Below are 19,397 nucleotides of genomic sequence, written 5' to 3'. Positions count from 1 at the left end.
GTGTCCCTACTTTAGCCCCTTTGATCTTTGATCATCTACTATAGTGAGAAATATCTAAATTATAAAGCTGACTTCCTAGCACCTACAGTATGGCACATAAAACAGTTCACAAACTGGCCTCACCCCAACTTTGAACCTGTTGCACTCACACTCCTAAAGTAGCCCTTATGACATTGCTATTGCCTTACTGACTTTTGTTATTATTAGTTCACTGGGGTCTAACCCTCTCTAGATTGTGTACCAAGGGCTGTACCTCAAAGAACAAGAGTTTGGTTGGGGGCAAATCAACCAGTGCATGCATCTCCACATTTCCCAAAATAATCACTCTGGAAAGAAATCCCATTGTTAGAAGATGTTTTTCTTTCACAGATTCCTTGAGATAATAGTAAGATGAACATTTTGAAATTAAATTTTAAGACTGTTTAGAAAAGAGAAGTAAGGTGTAGTGCTTCCAGCTCTTCAGCTTCTCTTAGCTCTCCATAGGCAGGTAGGTTCAGGGCAGCCACTACCATGGACCTAAGCAAAAGACACACCTTAAGACACCTTGTATCTTATTCCTTTTTGTATATATGGTAACACTTACAGTGCTTATTACTTACTAGGTAAATTTTTGATGTCTGTTAAATGATAATTCCTGTCCTCTTCCCTTCCTCCCTAAAGCCTACAAAAGCCTTAGTTTCTGTAAGAACCTAGTGAAAATTGAATAAAGCAGGTTTGGTGGGCACTGCAATGACCTGGAGAGCACATACTCACTCTGAAAAGGTTGTCTGACACAACACCCCGCTACTCAGCTCCAACCTACTGTTGTTGTGCTAAAATGACAACTCAATGTGTTGTCACTCTGAGAAAAATCTCTTCCTATTTTTCATGAGAAGGCAGAAATCCAGAATATTTTGTGAAATCTCCTGGTTTATAAATGTTGGCAATTAAGTTTTATTTCCCATGAAGCACTGTGTAAATCAAACGGAAAACAAACACAGGGGACCACTGTGCACCTGTGCTGTAGAGCTCTAAGACTTGGACGTCTCTAGACATTACTACTACGCATCTGAGCTTGAAAAGATCCCCTGCTCCTTCAAATAGACTAGGATGCTAATTGTAAGTGCCCAGGCTCTGCATGGCTGTTTTCCACTGTGCTGTCTCTCCTTATGTAAGAAGTTTGGTCAGTACCTGACTCAAAATTATGACTTTCATTTTAATCACCAAGGAAGAATTTCTGCACTGTTAAATCTTATTAAGGGAAGTTGATTGCATATTGAATGTGGTCCAGCACCTTCCCAAAGCTCATTTAAGATATTTGATATTTGAGAGAAAAAGCCCATATGGGTATGTTAACTATCCATTTACATACACTATTCCAAATTCTATCCCTGCACTCTTAGACCATCAGAAAATAGTGTCTTAGACCACATTATCTCAGTCAGTCAAGGACATGTCTTCTGAGGTATGGCCCGATATCATGTTCTTTGATTTTATAGATGGATGATATTAAAAATATCATATTTAAGAGCATTTTTTGTACCGTTTGGAACACTGGTTGGAGGTATATTCTACTGTGTGACTTAATACTGCTTTATATTGGAACTCATGTGATAAATTATAGGAAAAATGGTTCCAGGAAAGGATGTTTATCTTCACAGATGCATCTATATATAATATCTTAATGGGAAAATTTTTCTTTAGTTGCCAGGCCAAACTTCTAAAACTACATTAAGTGAGAATAAGAATCCTAGATTTGTTTCTGAGTTTTGAAGCCCTTACTGACTCTTCCCCCCACCCCCATTTATTTGTCCACTAATGTTAGCACTGATTTTAGGTTTTAGGTAACTGGGAATAACCCAGTTATAACGGTTTGTTTTTATTCAAGTGATTTGATTCTTAGTCATCAATATTTTTAAATGCATCTACTCCATTTTTATAATATTATTGCTTTGTTCTTTTATTTATAAATACAACTTTAAAAAAATAAACAGAATTCTATTTATATCATAGATTCTGGTGGTCATCTGCTCCCAAATATCTTCTTCATTACCTATAACAGGGCCTGAAAATTTAACTTTAGAAGTACATTATTTGTGGTTTTCTAGAATTCTTGGAATTCCTAGAATTGTTACCTATCTCTTTGCTTTAAAAATATTTATTGAGAATCTTCAGGGGCTGGCACTGACCTAAGCATTGAAGATATAATAGTGAGTAAGTTAGACATATTCCTTTCCCATCATGGAGCTCTCAGTCTCACTGGGGAGTAGACAAGAAACCAGGCAATGACAATACAGGGTGGTCAGTATTGTGACAGAAGAAGTATAGAGTAGGACACCTAACCAATTTGGGGGAAACAGAAAGGGCATCCTAGAGGATGTAATATTCAATTTGGGACATGAAGGTCTCAAGCAATGGTGGGAGAGGGGAAAGTTTTTCAGGCAGGGGCTGTAGATACTGCAAGGCTGTTGTTGTATCCTCAGGGCTTTGCTCACTGCAGGCATTCAAAAACATTAAATAAGAAATGGGTGATGGAATAGTATGTGTGAAGGTTGAGAGCCAAGTGGGGATAGGTCCTTTGGAGGAACTGAAAGAGTTTGATTTGGCTGAATTGTAGGGTTCAAGGTGGGTAGGAGGGGGCAAGATGAGACTAGAGAGGCATCCAGCAGCCAGTTGAAAATGATTCTTGTGAATCATTCAAATAATATGTACTTTATCCTAAGAGAAAAGGGAAGCCATGTGTGCTTAAAGAAAACAAACAAACAAGGAAAAACAAACAAAAAAAAAAACCTTTTGCCTTTTCTCCATAAGAACTTGATCTTTGGCTAACTCTAGTTGGATTCTCTTGGTAACTTGATAAAGGTAGAATGTCAACAGCTTAAGGAGACATTACTGATAGTAAAAATGACCTCTCATTGGTAAATTGTGTCTGGACTAGGAAGAGCTGTAAATGAACTGTAAAAGCCCATTAGCGTAGCTTTGGGTGTCCTTGACAGTGGACCTGGCAAGCCAATGCCTATGGAATTGCTGCAGGAGATACAGGCTGTTTAGCAGGATGACTTCCAGGGCTGAACTGCTGAACTGCTGGACTGCTGGATTCCGATGAGGAATGTCCAGTAGGCCACCTATGGTTCCCAGTCTCTGTCCTTCTGAGTAGACAGGTGCCAGGTGCAGTGTGTGGTCATCTGTGAGTCTAATCGTTTAGTTGATCCTAAAGAAAAACCTCTGGGGAGCATTGCACCATTGAAAGGTCTTAATAGGAGAGTTGATTTGAACAAATGTGTTTTTATAAATCACTTTAGCTATGGAAGGCAGTTGCCTCTAGGACAGGTTACTCTAATAATATATTAAACTGAGTTAGTTAATAGTCTTGATGGAATAAGATGGAAGCCTACAAGGGGTAAAAGGGAGAAAAGCACCCCGCTTTTAAGTGGCTCTAACCCCATCAAGTGGGACTTAACAGGCATGTAAACTGGTTTTCATATCTTTTTGTAGATGGTTCATCTGCCATGTACAGGAGAAAATGTTCAGTTTATTGGCAAATAAGAACAACCAGAGAAAAAGGGAGAAATACTAAATGGCCATTTATACCACCAGGTCATTTTTTAAAAATCAGCAAATATTGGAAAGGGTTAGTTTTGAATACTGTCTCACTCCTTAACTAGCTATATCTGGGCCTCTCTCAGCTTCAGGTTCTTAGGCAGAAAAACAAAGGGCTTAGACTCAGTGACCTCCAAATGATCTTGACTCAGAGGTCCTATGAGTCCTATTATCCGAGTACCACTCATATGCCAAGTACTATATTAATGTCTAAAATTCCTCTCTTCACCCACCATAAGGATATTCAAAATCAAGTAAATACCAAATGCCTATAACAGAAACATCAAGGAATGGGAGCCAATAGCTGGAGTCAGTCCTTATCCAAGGTAGAACTGAGGACTCCATTATTTCTCTTCATCCAAATTTCACCCCGTGAACATGCTGATCACATCTATCACTGAAGAACGTTATTATGTGCATTCGATTCTTCAAGTGGCAGGTGCTATGGTAGGCTCTGATAGGCCAATCTAGGCTGAGATCACTCAAGACAGACGCCCACAGGTCTAGAGTACTTACTGCAACATTTGCCCACCGTAAACTCTCAGTGACCACTGATGGTTGGCAGAATTAATAGGGATCATTAATAATTTAGTACTCCTGTGGTCTTCAGCCATCTTGAAAAAAGACATAAAAATCCAATATAATTTAAGCTGAATATCTAAAACAAAATGATGTGAAGTGAAAATGATAATAATTTAATTTTAAAAAGCCTGTCTCTAAGAGATCTAAGCACTTGCATATCTTAAAGGGCCACTCAAATGTACTGATATATGGTTATGTGACATTAAGAATTCAGGAGAAAATCTCTGTTTTTACAAAAAGTTTTGAATTAGGAAATTTCAGTGAAAAGCATTGCGTGTACTTCTAGGAAATCTCATCATGATCTCAGTGTAATAGCCATTTGTGAAAGAGCTCCGAACTGAGTCCATGCCAGGGAGCATTATTGGAAAATGGCCCTCTCTGACGACTTCCTGGAATTCCTCTCTGTGCAAGTCAGCAGCTTGCTTGGCACCAGCTGGCACTAAACTGAGGCACTGGGAAATGTAAGGTGCATTCCTAGGTGACATGGTTTGCACTTTTATAACTTGAGTCTTAAAAGGAGGCAGCCAGACAACAGGTCACATTATTCAAACTATGAGGTCAGTCTCCTTTTTAAAAATAAAGCATACAACTAAAAGGGCCACTGAAAAAAATGAAATTGAGGTAATTAGACAAGTATTTGTTGCACTGCTGCAGTTTTGTACTAGGTTCAGGGGTGGACGGAAGAAATGATACAGTTCTTTCCTCATGATGCTGTCCAGACGTTTCTAACTTGCATTCCATGGAACTCCAGCATTTCTCAGAGGGAATTCATAACTGTCTGATTCAAATTTTCCCTTTAAAATATATATCACAGCTATTGTTAAAGAACCATGATTTTAAAAGGCAAATTATGTACTAATTTTTAATAATCTTGGAAAAAATAAACACATTGATTTATTCTGCCAAATAGCTGTTTCTATGCAGATCTAAGATTAATCTCTTGTTTATATTTAAATTTATAAATGTATCATCTATTAAAGAGGTTGCATGAATGTGTTTTACTGTTAGTAGTAGCCAGTTTCACTCATGTAAAATTATATAGACAAGTGCTATTGAAGTGCTATTCTGCTTACTAGGATGAATCATAAGTTTTTCAGTCTAGTATATCCAAAGCAATATACTCAAGTGAATTGGTTGTTGAGACCAAAAGTTTGTATGACCATCATCCATCTGTCTTAATTTCATATCTCATAATTTATAGAATTTGATAGATTGTTTCAGTTTTACAAAAGATTCAGTTACTTATGAAAGTTTTAAAATGCCAACTTAGATCATTTCTTAAATAGCAAAAAGGAGCTAGTCATTGGTAAAAATCTTTAGAAATGTTTTTGCTTTACACATGAGATGGAAGTTATTGGTGAAGCTTGGCTTTATTTTTCTAATATTTTGCAACTTCTCAGTTATGGTTATGTAGAAGATCCTCTATGAAGGTGAAAACAACCTAGCTCACTTCATGAACTAGGTTGTAATTATTTTGTAGTAACTTTCTGATATTTAAGCAATTATGTGTATAGTGACAGATCACAGCTCTTTTATCTGGGAATTGGAAATGGAAAATTTTAGAACTTCTGTTCTAAAAAAGTCTATGAAGGTTTACTTGACTTTTTCCACTGCTGATTTGATAAAAGGAATGAATAATTTTGGATTGCTGCTACACATTAAAAGTACAGATTAAGAATATTAAAATTTATAACTGGCTCGTGAGTTTGGGAAATTGAGGATTGAGGCAAGGAGAAGACAGGGAAAGTGAGACTATATTCAATACAACTTGGAAGGGAAAGCTGCCAATTGTAATGAATAAAAAGACGTATGATGCCTTCACCCTCTTCATATAGTTGTCATAACTGGAGCATCTAAGTGCTTTATACCATTAGTCACCACTATACTGCAGTTTCATTCTTACATTTTTTCAGTACCTTTTATACGTATGATTTATGCCTGCAGAATAACTAGAAACAGCATATATGCCTTACATACAGATTCCAGAAAAAGAACTCAGCTAAGTAAACTTATTTTTAAAATCCTGTTCTGTAACGATGTTTGTTATAAGACACGTGGTTTTTCCGGTAAAACATACTCTCCTGTAGCTTCACTTACCATGCATGGACTTCTTCCAGGGCCATACTCGTTTCTTAAGCTATATCATGGTGGAATCTTATCCTTTATAATGTTTTGGAGAAAGCTGAGGGTGGCGCCTGCACAATTTGATTTGGTGTAAAAATACACACCAAATCTGATTTCTGTTACATTAAGGCGTTCTCTGACAAAATATACAGAACAAGAAATGAAGTGAATTGTGTTTTAGAAATATCTTGCAGGCTTGTTTCCCCGAATACCTGACCACTAATTTTTAAAAATGGATCAAAACCCACTTTAATTGAATATTTAATAGATGATTTAATGTTCAAGTTAAGATACAGTTTAAATGCTAAATATAAAAATGATTTGTGTTTGCTTACTGGAAATATTTGTAATACATGTGAATATGTATAATAAACCAATATTTAAAGCAACTTTACCATGGAAGAAATGAAAACACTATCTTCAATTTATAAACATACTACATTCATCAAACTATATTTCTGACTAAGAGTTGGTTTTTATAATATAAATATCATAACGTGGATTGCCATTAACAGTAGAAATAGTTTAACTCATTTTTTTAAATGTGTAACATATTTTCCTTTAAAATGAGCCATTGGAAACATAAAAATGGCAACATCCTCCTAGGGATTTAGCTAGAGGGAAACACATCAATTTGAATAAATAGATGAGCTTGCTCTTTTATAAATTCCATCCTGTACATGATGCCCCATGTCTATGATTTACAGAAAAGAATCTGAGATTAGCAAATAGGAGCATGCAATTTAGTCTAAGACCATTTTCCAACAAGTCATATCAACATAGCAAAGGTACTTAAGTCTTTCATGCCCTGTTTTTCCTTTCATTGAAATGGGCAAAGGCTTACTTTATTTGAAAATAATCCACTTATTTATTTTTTTTTTTTTTAGTTTCTGAAAATAATGGTAAAATAGATATTTTGGCAGTCCTGAAATGAACATTTCTGCACAGTACATTATGAATAGACTCTAGATAATTTGGAGAGCTTGAAACAGGAGAGACCTAAGAAAATTCTAAAAACTCCTTTGCATTCCTCAGCATTAAACACAGACACATTATGGCATCTGAGTACTACTAAATTCTCCCGACTTATTTGCTACAAAAAAAGACTGATTAAAACCTTTCATTTTCTTTCAGCATTCTGAGAACCTCAGACAAGTTTTAGTGGATAACTTACTGATTCACACAGGTGAGTAGGCCATTCTATACTGTATTACAGGTATTTGTGCCATTACCTTCTGAAACTCTGTTTCATAGTACAGTCTGTCATATAAAAAATAAATGATACTGACCAATCTCAGCAGTTTGAAAGAAACTAAATCAATGGCATAAGGGAAGCAGGTGATGTAATGACTCTAGATTTAAGTAGATGACTTGAAGAGATGGATCATGAAGTTTAACCTTTGAAATTATTCATTGGTTATTAATATAAACACATGAAAAAGCACATTTCAAAGTTACCTTGCTTTGCTAAAATTCTATTCATTAAATCAAGTTGTTTTGTTGTTTTTTTTTTTAAGTGGTAAAGAGAAATAATATATCCTATTCCAGGAAAATGTCTAATAGCAGAGACTTAATAAGCCTGGTCTTACTTAATGTTTCAGTAAAGGATGTTGATAGAAAAGGAGGTCAGTAACATCTACATAAATCCATACACAGAAAAAAGAAAAATGAAATGAATGGTGAAACCCAAACTTGTCAATATATAGTAAGTGATCCAAATGCATCCAAAACAGCTGAGAAATCAGACCAAGTATTGTACAAATATGAGTTGGGAAAAATTTAAGAACTGACTTGATGGATGGGAGATTGAGATAGTGACCAAATATAAAGAAAGAGAAATAACTTCAAATTAGCACCAAGAACCACAGCAACTCTGAAGGTGTTACTAACATGACCTGGATTCTGGTGATCCTGAAGAACATTCGGTGTCATTTGGTTTAAAAGCAAGGAGACAGAATTTCTCTCCTCTGTGTAATGTGAACATACATTCTTTCTCTGTGTGAGATAAGGCACTAATGTTCTGTCTAAATAACCTAATTTCGTGAAGAGGTGATAAAAATTTTAAGGAAAATAAGTATTGCTTTACAAATAAATACCAAACAGAGAGGTATTCTGACAAAATTTGGAAACAAGGATTCTTTGCAGCTCCTGCTGTATTCGCTGTCTACTTTGCACTGGAAATGCCTCACTTCTCCTCTTAAAATAATTTGTAATGGCTCCCTTTATCTTTCAAGAAAAAGCCCTTTACCAGATCCTTCACATTCCAGGTGTCTCGCCTTCTGGATCCAGACTAGAGCATCCTCATCTCCTATACACTGCCCACACCAAATTTACCCCTATTTCCTGACCAGACCACATTGTATTCCTTTGTGTCTGTCCTCATGTTATTCCTTTTGCCTGAAATACCCTTTTTGCATCAAGTTCTTTCCCACTGGTGTCAGTTGGGTCCTCCCAGAAGCAGATGTTAAGATGGCGTTAGAAAAACAAAACAACACTGACTGTATGCCAGGCCCAGAGCCAGCATTCGAGGACACAAAGAGGAAAGTGAAAGGATAGGACAAGAAGTTCTTTCTTCTAATGGAGGAGACAGAATTGCAATCAGATGATTTACTACACATTCTTTGAAGTACTATGGCCAATGTAGAAACAACATGGGTGGAGTACAAAGGAACAAAGGAGCAAACAAGGGGGAGCTAAGGAAGGAACTTCTTGAGTTAGTTGGGGGTTCCTAATTCCGTCACCTCCCTGGGCATTTTCAAAAGAGGAGAAGGATAGAAACAAAGAAAGGCATCAGAATGTATAGAATCCCTTTCTGAAGGCTTTGGTTGTCAGCAGGGTTGGTACTGCCCCCTAGAGGAAGGCTTTGGAAACTGCTGAGTCAAGGGACCTTTGGTTTCCCCAATGATTGTGGAGACACGCACTGGCATTCAGTGGGCAGGGACCAGAAATGCCAGATGTCCTGCAGTGTTCAGGATGGTCCTTCGCAATGAAAAAATTGTCCTGATATTTCACATGGTTTCCAAATTTGCCACTGGACGTTCCTGGAAGGGAAAGCCCTGCTTGTAATTTCTTGAGTCCAGAACCTAACTTAATTTTGCACACAGGGATCTTTCAAGGTTTTGATTATAGCTCCAATTTTCTAGGAAGCACACTAACCTAGTATGTCAAAGAATGGCCACATTTCACTGATGTTGTCCAGAACCTTACCAAGAAAAATCCATCTGGACACCCATGTCACTGACAGCACCACCATGCGTGTGCAGGGACTGCATTGGCAGCTGTCATATTCTCAGCAGTGAAATGTTTCCTGGTCAGCATTTTATTATATCTTTTAGTATAGTTATGCCCAAGCTTTTACCTACTAACATATTTTTATTATAAATGTCTTACTCTTTGTTTTTTATCCTTTAAATTGTATAAAAATTATTTGTGTAGATAGGTTATATTACTTATGAACTTCATTTTAGAATTAGAAAGGGAATATTACAAAACATTAGCAATATTTCAGTCCATTTTAGGACTGAAAGAGTTGAGAAACACCACACTTAAATTTTCTAAAATTTCAAGACCAACTTCATTCTGATGAGAAGAAGCCTAACAGGCTGAAAGATTGTCCAGTTACCGTATTCTTACGTATATTCAGCTACTACGGGGCGCTTTTACATTGCCCCAGATTAGCAGGGCTGTCTGGCTGGAGGACAGGCATTCCTGCACAGATAAAGGGCCCATGTTCATCTGCATAAGGTAAAAGAAAAAAAAAAAAAGGAACAACTCTTCTTTGAAACAGCTGTCTTCATTTCTGGTAACTTGTTCTCCGGGGTTGCCTTGTTTTTTGCCTTCACGCATCTGTTGGCATTAATTTTTCCTGATAGCTCTATAGACAGATAAATTGCCCCTGAACTAAATAAATAAATTTGAAGAAATGCTTCTGGATTAACATTTTAGAAGAAAGCCATCATCCCTATAATGATCTTTTCCATTCTCTTCCTACCTACAGACGATTAACATATTATTTAGCATTTCTTCCATTTTGCCTTAGAGCAGAGTTCTTTGATACATGTCTGTCACTGTCATTTATCATTCCTCCACTCACACAGGCAGCAAACATTTAATGAGCACCCATCACGAGCCACGTGGTGCATTAGCTGCTAGGAGCACAAGATTAATAAGTTCCAACTTTTGCCCTCAAGGAGTTCAGAGAGGTGGGGAAGAAAGGCAAATAAATAATTAGAATGCTAGATGATATAGACTATTTAGAAGGATATACAAGAAATGTATAAAATGATGTAATAAAAAATTTCAGTACCTTACATTGAACTTTCGACATAGTGCTTAATAGAAGATGTTTTGAAGTTATTCAAATTGTTCCAAGGGTGAAAGTTGGGCAGATATATTGGCAAGTTAAAATGGAAAATTAAGGGTCGCGCCAGCAAGGTGAATGAAATTCTGATGGAATGGGGTATTCCAACGACATGAGAACATATGGATATTTTTTCCAACAACCACCATTTCTCTAGCAATTGCCTTGCCATTTGCGACACTGTACTATCTGCTGAGAATACAAAGCTGACTAAATCCCTGCTTTTTCTCTCAAGGAATTTAGTTATATCAAAATTATTTCCAGAACTAGGAATGCATATCTGTATTGGCTAATGGAATTGCACTTGATGGAGGAACTAATATCACACAAAGTGCCAGTCTCAGAAGTAGGAATGGAGTCAATAAGGAGGAGGCTGACTCAAGTGAGCCAGGCTGTAAGCAGAACCCCAGGTTAGCAGTGTTAAGGGCTGTTGGCTACGAGAGATCACGAGTGAGCCAGAAATCCAAAGAGAGGCAGATGAGTCAGAACCTAGGATGTGAATCCAAATACTGAGGAAATAGTGTTTGACACAGCAGCTCTTTAAACACTTCCCTGGAGAAGCTGTAGCTGAGTAAAGAATAAGAAGATGAGTCTCAGGCAAGTCTCCGGGCTCTCTAAAAACATCAGATCGAAACCAGATCGTGAAAAAATGAGTAGTGAAGTGCCAAATAATCAACCATCAGGAAAGAAGTTTTCTGAATGGTTACAAGCTAGATTCATTATGTGTCTATTTTTAATTTTTTGTCAGCCTATGTGCGTACACATGATCCTGGGATGATGATGTTTAGAAAACAATTTTCATGTGTATATTCAAGACTATATCTGGCTGCTAAAGAAAAGCAATCAGCTGATTTTCCTTGTCTTTTTCTTTTACTAATTAGGAGTTTGCTGGATCTTTAGTACAAGCTACCCTGTGGTCCATCTATTCATCCATCCACTCAACAATCACTTATTACCAGCTACTAGTTGAAGGACCATCCAGGTGATGGGAGGGAAAAAGATAAATAGACCCAACACCGTCCTTGAGAGGTCAGTGTTGGGAGGCCAGTCTCAGTTTGGAGAACAATAGTGCAGAACACATTGATTGCAGCAACAGAATCTAGATCACTTTTCCTTTGTCAATAACTTTAAATGGGTATGCAGACAATAATCAATAAAGTGGTGCCTGCACAACTGTTACCAAGGAACTATTTAACTCAATTTCTTGATGCTACCCTCTCTGCCCAGCTGGGCCAGGTTGGCATTCTGATTGCTCATGAGGAAAAAAGACGATGTAATACTCTAGTTCTTCGTATGCCAAGATCAAAGTCATCAATCTCAATCTCTGTGAAAGATGAAACTCTTTGGTAAAAAGAGCAGTGAACTCTATCAGTCTTTCTAAGGCGATGCAATCTTTAAGATGATACAGAGAGGGCAGAGGCAGTGGAGAAGTTCAGAAGAATTTATATGGGAAAAAGGGAAATGATAAAATTTCTTCACCTATTTTACAAGAAGCTAAAAATAAGACAGAACATATATTAAACCCAAATGGCAACAGTGTTTTTTGAAAGGTATGTAGTGTACTCTAGGTGGTAAATTATTTTCTTGTCATATGTAAAATCATCATCATCTAACATGAATATCTTGCTTTTTAAGTCAGTTAAGCCTATTACGTGATTCAAATTAATCTATTAAAATGAAAATTTCACATTCCTCATCTCTTCCTCATATACTGCTAACCCTCCCCCTTTTTGACTGATATGCATATGCCAAATCTTTTTCATTTCTAACATTTACCAGTTGGCATTGCCAGTTGCCAGGCATAAAACCTTTCAATTTTTAACATTAAAACTTATATTCATATAAATTTATATTCCAAGCAAAAGTCTTAGTATTAAGTACATCTTTAGTGAAATAGCTTACAGTGTCTCGTCCAAAGTTTAGTAGAAGTTAGGTATTTGATATTTGCTGATTACTTGATTCAAGAGAGTATTTTCCTCCATTGCTCTGCCAGATATCTGGGGTTTTGCTGCCTTGTGATCCCCAACACGGGTTATAGCTATCTCTGTAACTGTCATATAGGAGCCACTTGGTAAATATTTGCTGAACTAAGAAATAGTGAAGGAAAATAGTGGTCACTTGGAAGGCAATGCCAGATAGTAATGAAGAACCCAGATTTTGATGTCAGACTGCCTGGGTTTGACTCTTGGTTCTGTTGTTTGTTGGTAATAAGACCTTGGGAAAGTTACTTAACTTCTTTGTATCTGTTTTCTCATCAATAAAATGGGTATAACAATACTGCCTATCCCCACAGAATTGTTGCCTGGATCAAACGATTTAAGGTATGTGAGGCACTTAGAACATACTAAGCCATATCCGTGTTAGCTGTTATTATCATCACTATCACTATCATTGTTATTCTGGAAGGCTGAGCGGTAGGAGAGGAAGGCGTTGGCACAATGAGATTCAAAGAGGACACATATTCTCCAGAGAAGAAGTTAAGGACATATGGGTTTCTCTCTAATATTCAGGTTCCTCATTTATGCATGTATGGAGCAGATAATTCTTGCGAGGGAGAAAAGGGATTACGTGGCTTTAGTGGTCTTAGCAAACAGTTGTCTTCTCCTACTCCAACTATTTTTGCTTGGCTAAATCATGTTCATCTTCCAAGTCTTGCATTAGGCAACTGTTCTTCTAAGAAGCTTTCTTGACCTCAAAGTCTGTGTTAAGTACCTCTGTGATGAGCTCTTTCAGACTATTCCGTGGCTTCTGACACACTTATGGTTATCTTGATGCTAGTTCATGGTCTTCAACTGGGGATTTTCAATTAGTTCTCTGTGTACCACCAACTCTTGGATCAGTACACAGAGTCATAGAGGAGTGATGCATAAAGATGTATTCAAAGTTTTGGAGACAGCACAGTGTGCAATATACTATATCAAGTTACCAACCCTGCATACCCAAAAGCTTATCATATCTGCCTTCTGATTCCACCCAAGGCTGTGGTTGGGATACTTTCTTGCAGAAAATAGCAAGGAAGAATTTGATGCACGTATCAGCAATATATGTATGTTTTTTTATTTTATTTTATTTTATTTTTATTTTTATTTTTTTTTTTGCAGTACGCGGGCCTCTCACTATTGTGGCCTCTCCCGTCGCGGAGCACAGGCTCCGGACGCGCAGGCTCAGCGGCCATGGCTCACGGGCCCAGCCGCTCCGCGGCATGTGGGATCCTCTCGGACCGGGGCACGAACCCGCGTCCCCTGCATCGGCAGGCGGACTCTCAACCCCTGCACCACCAGGGAAGCCCATGTATGTTTTTTTATAAACAATATACATGCTATTAGTATATCCACATTAAGTCCACTCTAAAATGTACACAAAAATTAAAATTTCAAAAGGAGGACATTAACACACACACACACACACACACACGACAATGCCATTTACATCTTATTTGCTTAAGCTTGCATGATTATAATTATCTTCAATCTGTAGTTTCTTGGCAGGAAATTTTGCTCATTTTCTGAGAGTTAGTTTAGTTAATACTAGAAAATAAAATCTGTAGATCATCTAGGCAGGGACACTTGAAACTGAACATAGCAGAGGCAGCCTTCTCTGAAGTGAGTCTTCTACTCTCCTTCAGCATACCTGGAATGTCCTATGAGATACTACACTAACTGACATAGGTTTCAAATCAGGATACCAGGTTCAATCTTTGTTGGGTTTTTTGTTTGTTTGTTTGTTTTTTGTGGTACATGGGCCTCTCACTGTTGTGGCCTCTCCTGTTGTGGAGCACAGGCTCTGGACACACAGGCTCAGCGGCCATGGCTCACGGACCCAGCCGCTCCGCGGAATGCGGGATCCTCCCAGACCGGGGCACGAACCTGTGTCCCCTGCATCGGCAGGCGGATTCTCAACCACTGTGCCACCAGGGAAGCCCCAGGGTCAATCTTTGTATCAAGGATATTTTTGTTTGAAAAAATGCAAGTATAGATTTTCATTATCTCACTCCTCCATATCCAATTCGTCAGCAAACACTGTCAGCTATACCTTCAAATGCATTCAAAATCTGATCACTTCTCATCTTCTCCATCCAAGCCACCATATTTGTTCCAAGCTGCCATCATCTGCATTAGCATTATATGGCCTCCCAACTGGTCTTCCAGCTTCTGTCCAGGGCCCTGAACTTCAGGCAATGAGATCCCATTAAAATATGTGCCCTTTGTCTGCTCAAATATTTTCCCATCTCACTCAGAGAGAAAGCCTAGGACCTCACTCTGATACACAAGGCATTCTGTGACGATCCCTCATTACCTCTATACTCCTTGCTCACTCGTCTTATTCCTAAATGACTTCTGTGGCTATAAAGAAGAATGCATTGGCCTTCTCACTTAGCCTTAAGACTAAGGTGGAGGTGGAAGATGCATTTACCATAACTAAAGATGGTCAAGAAAGAGTTTCCCTGTGAGGTAGTCAGACACTATGTTTCAAAGCCTTTCTACAACTAGACAGATATCCTTCTGAGAAATTCAGCAGGCAGATGAAGACTGTCCCAAGCCAGTCCTTCTACTGATGGCCACCAGGACCACAAAACTTTTCTGTTGAATATATGTTTATTTACTACAAAATAATGGTTTTACTTAAAGAGGAAATTTTCGTTATTTAATTTTGCAGATAAGACTTTGAAAATTGTGCACATAATAAAGATTATTTGCAATACCCATATCTGATGCATCATCTTCACAACCACACAGTTTAACGTGAATTTAAATTAAGCCAGTAATTCTAAGGTGACAGTTTTATCTACAAAGCCTCCATTTGTATTTCAAGCTATTTGTTTAATAGAACAATTTAGAATACTTGTTTAAACTGATCCAAATAACATTTTAAAAAAAAGTTAAAGGAAATAACTTTCAAATGCATTTTAATAATACACCACTGCTGTTTTTTAAAGGAATGAATCTTAGCCCTAAATGTGAGTGTTAATTACACAATTTCTTATTAAAGAGATTCAAGGAAAATAGCAATGCAATCGTTATAAAAATGTAAACTCAGATAAAATCCACCACTCTCCCATAAAATATTGATTCACAAATATTAAGACCTCAAATAAAATACATGCTGTGAAATGTAGCAAGTGAAAACACTGAAAAATAAGATACAAAATTATAAAGTTCAAACATATAGTATGCTTCAATTCTCACTTTACTGATTTCCACCTCATGTACAAACAGTTCAAGAAACCTGGTGATTTTCCTTATTAAAAGGACTGAGATGGCAATGATTGAACACTCTGCATTTTCTTTGTTAATAGAAAGTATGATTTATGAGAAAGGAATAAAAATCTAAGAAAACCACTCGATAAATTATTCAGTTTTCAGACCAAGCTGATTTAGAGCAAATTTCCTTCATGCTGCCAATATGGGAAATGTAGCTTATTGGATCAGAATGCAGTGTTTAAGAGAATATCTGGGCTCATTTCCTTGTTTTTAGTAATTTTATGACTGTAGACAAGGCACATACCTCCTGTAAGTCCAGTTTATTCATTTAAAAAATGGAATAATAATAGGAAGCATGTCTCAAAGTGCAAGATGTGCAACACCAGTGGCTTTCAAGATAGCTAGTATGGTGATGAACTTTTTATAAAATATTATTTTTATGTGTATGAGAAAGATACATAATTAGTATGTCAACCTAATCATATACAGAGACTTATGTCAGGAAAAGTCTAGGTAGCACCATGGGAATCTCTCTTTCTCAGAGAGTAGTTCTTTTCAGCTGTACTTTGTGACTTCAATTCCATGAACATGGACATTGTTTTAAAAAGCTGTAAAATTGTTTACACAGACAACTCAAATATTGGAAACAGAGCCTTAGGGTTCATGTGGATCATGTGAAAATAAAAGGAAAAAGTGAGCTAGCATTCCTAAATTACTTAGTCTAGTGTTAGAGCATATTAAGAATGTAATAACTTTTGTTGTTGTTAATATTATTTTTTCCTTATGACTATTATTGTCATATTACCATAATGCTAATAAACCAAACATAATCTACCCTGGCATAAAATAAGTTTATGAGTATCTGTACAAAAAAAATCATCTATTACTTTCCAAATGATTTACAAATAAGATGCATCAAGAAATCAAGGAACCAAGAAAGAATAAAAGAAATTAGAAAAAAAAAAGATGGGGGAATGGGGAGCTCACAGAGGAAAAATGAACAAAGACTGATAAAGTCAACATAAACCATTTATCATAAGAATATTTGATAAAATGATGTATGTTGCAGTGACACTGGGGTTAAGTAAATCTCCCGATAACATTTGAAGAATAATCATATCTGGTGAATAGCACATACACCATCTTCTTAACCTTTAAATCAGGACATTTGAAATAAATAAAATAGCTTTTTACTTATTTATTTTTAAAAATTCCATGAAGTAATGCAGTATATACCACTAAGAAAGGTCTAAAACTTTTCTTATAATTTTACTTAGTTCCTCTGAAGAGTTTAAAAAATAGTTTTTTCCAAAAGGGGAAAAAATAGCAATGTTAATACCCAATATAATATTGCTTAGAAATTTTCCTCTTCAGTGCTTATCTGCTTCCTACTTAACTGCAACTGTAGTTAATATTTTCCTACAGGGAATATTTCCCAGGAAAATATATGCTCATTATTTTGTGAATATGTTATATTTATTTTAAATAAAATATTCTAAATTTCATCCACCAGCATATAAAGTAGCTTTAATATTTTTGTGTTCCAATTCTTTTCACAAGCTAACCCTAAATTTTCTTTTAACATTGACAAAGGACCACTCAATAATGATCAAAAGATAGATAATATTTATTAGGATCCAGATTTCTTAGTCATAGTAAGACTCAGTTCCATAGAGTTAATAATTCTTATATCCAAGAACTAACTAGGGACAGAACAGGGCCCAATCTGGTGAAACTTCACATAATGGGTAAGTCATGTGATAGCAAAACTCATAAAAAGTTTCACCTTGATAGCCTACCATGAATTTCTCACCCAGAAATGAGGACTTTGGGCCAATGGATAAGTTAGACACTAAAGTTTATGCAGCTCATGCAGCTCAATATCAAAAAAACCCACAACCCAATCCAAAACTGGGCAGAAGACCTAAATAGACATTTCTCCAAAAAAGATATATAGATTGCCAACAAACACATGAAAGAATGCTCAACAGCATTAATCATTAGAGAAACGCAAATCAAAACTACAATGAGATATCATCTCACACCAGTCAGGATGGCCATCATCAAAAAATCTACAAACCACAAATGCTGGAGAGGGTTTGGAGAAAAGGGAGACCCCTTGCACTGTTGGTGGGAATGTAAATTGATACAGACACTATGGAGAACAGTATGGAGGTTCCTCTAAAAACTACAAATAGAACTACCATACGACCCAGCAATCCCACTACTGAGCATATACCCTGAGGAAACCATAATTCAAAAAGAGTCATGTACCAAAATGTTCATTGCAGATCTATTTACAATAGCCAGGACATGGAAGCAATGTAAGTGTCCATTCAGATGAATGGATAAAGAAGATGTGGCACATATATACAATGGAATATTACTCAGCCATAAAAAGAAACGAAATTGAGTTATTTGTAGTGAGGTGGATGGACCTAGAGTCTGTCATACATAGTGAAGTAAGTCAGAAAGAGAAAAACAAATACCGTACGCTAACACATATTTATGGGATCTAAAAAAAAAAAAGGTCATGAAGAACCTAGTGGCAAGACGGGAATAAAGACACAGAACTACTAGAGAATGGACTTGAGGATACAGGGAGGGGGAAGGGTAAGCTGTGACAAAGTGAGAGAGTGGCATGGACATATATACACTACCCCCATGTAAAAAAGATAGCTAGTGGGAAGCAGCCGCACAGCACAGGGAGATCAGCTCCGTGCTTTGTGACCACCTAGAAGGGTGAGATAGGGAGGGTGGGAAGGAAGTAGATGCAAGAGGGAAGAGAAATGGGGATATATGTATATGTATAACTGATTCACTTTGTTATAAAGCAGAAACTAACGCACCATTGTAAAGCAATTATACTCCAATAAAGATGTTAAAAATAAGTAAATAAAGTTTATGGATAAGGCACAGAAATACCACCTAATGAGAGTTAACACATGATGAACACACTAGCTGTCTTTGGAGAGTTCGAAGAAACCTACTAAATGACACTACAGGTGCCTCTCCAAATGAATCAAGAACACAAATATAGTCATTGAAAATTAATTTTAAAAGGAATTTTTCTACTTCTTGCTTGAAAGGTGTAATACAACTACAGTTTTGTGATATGATCAAAAAGAAGTGTCTTAAAGTGGGTGAATTTGCCAGATAATTAAAGCTAATTTCCTGACAAGTAAACAAATGACTTGAAATTGCCATTGAGTTTTAACAAATTACTTATTGAATTTACCAGCCTTGCTGACTGTGTTGGCATTAGGAAATATTCTATCTATTTTGATCTTTGGCCTTTACTGAAAAAGCCTTTTCCTGCTGCATATACTCCCTCACTACATAATGTTCTCTAGTCAGTAATCTTATAAAAATAATAAGAAATAAATATAATGCATTTTAAAGAATGACACCTGTTTTAAGAGTTAACATTTTAAATATAGCAACATTTCTCTGAGTCCCAAATAAAAATCTCTTTCAACCTGAAACATGTAAATTTGTAATGTTTTCCTGACAAATAAATATATTTAATCATATTATAAATTAATTTGTTT

General features: G+C 36.6%; 1 protein-coding gene across 1 annotated transcript in view; it reads right to left on the bottom strand.

Annotated features, from left to right (window-relative positions):
• The window catches only part of WDR72 (WD repeat domain 72), a 202,426-nt gene that overhangs the window by 59,515 nt on the left and 123,514 nt on the right, over positions 1 to 19,397 (bottom strand). The gene's annotated exons all lie outside the window — the stretch shown is intronic.

This window comes from Kogia breviceps, chromosome 3 (assembly GCF_026419965.1).
Source record: "Kogia breviceps isolate mKogBre1 chromosome 3, mKogBre1 haplotype 1, whole genome shotgun sequence".
In the NCBI taxonomy this organism is placed as follows: Eukaryota; Metazoa; Chordata; class Mammalia; order Artiodactyla; family Physeteridae; genus Kogia; species Kogia breviceps.
The sequence above is the reverse complement of the archived record's forward strand: the minus strand, read 5'-3'. Positions and strand labels throughout refer to the sequence as shown.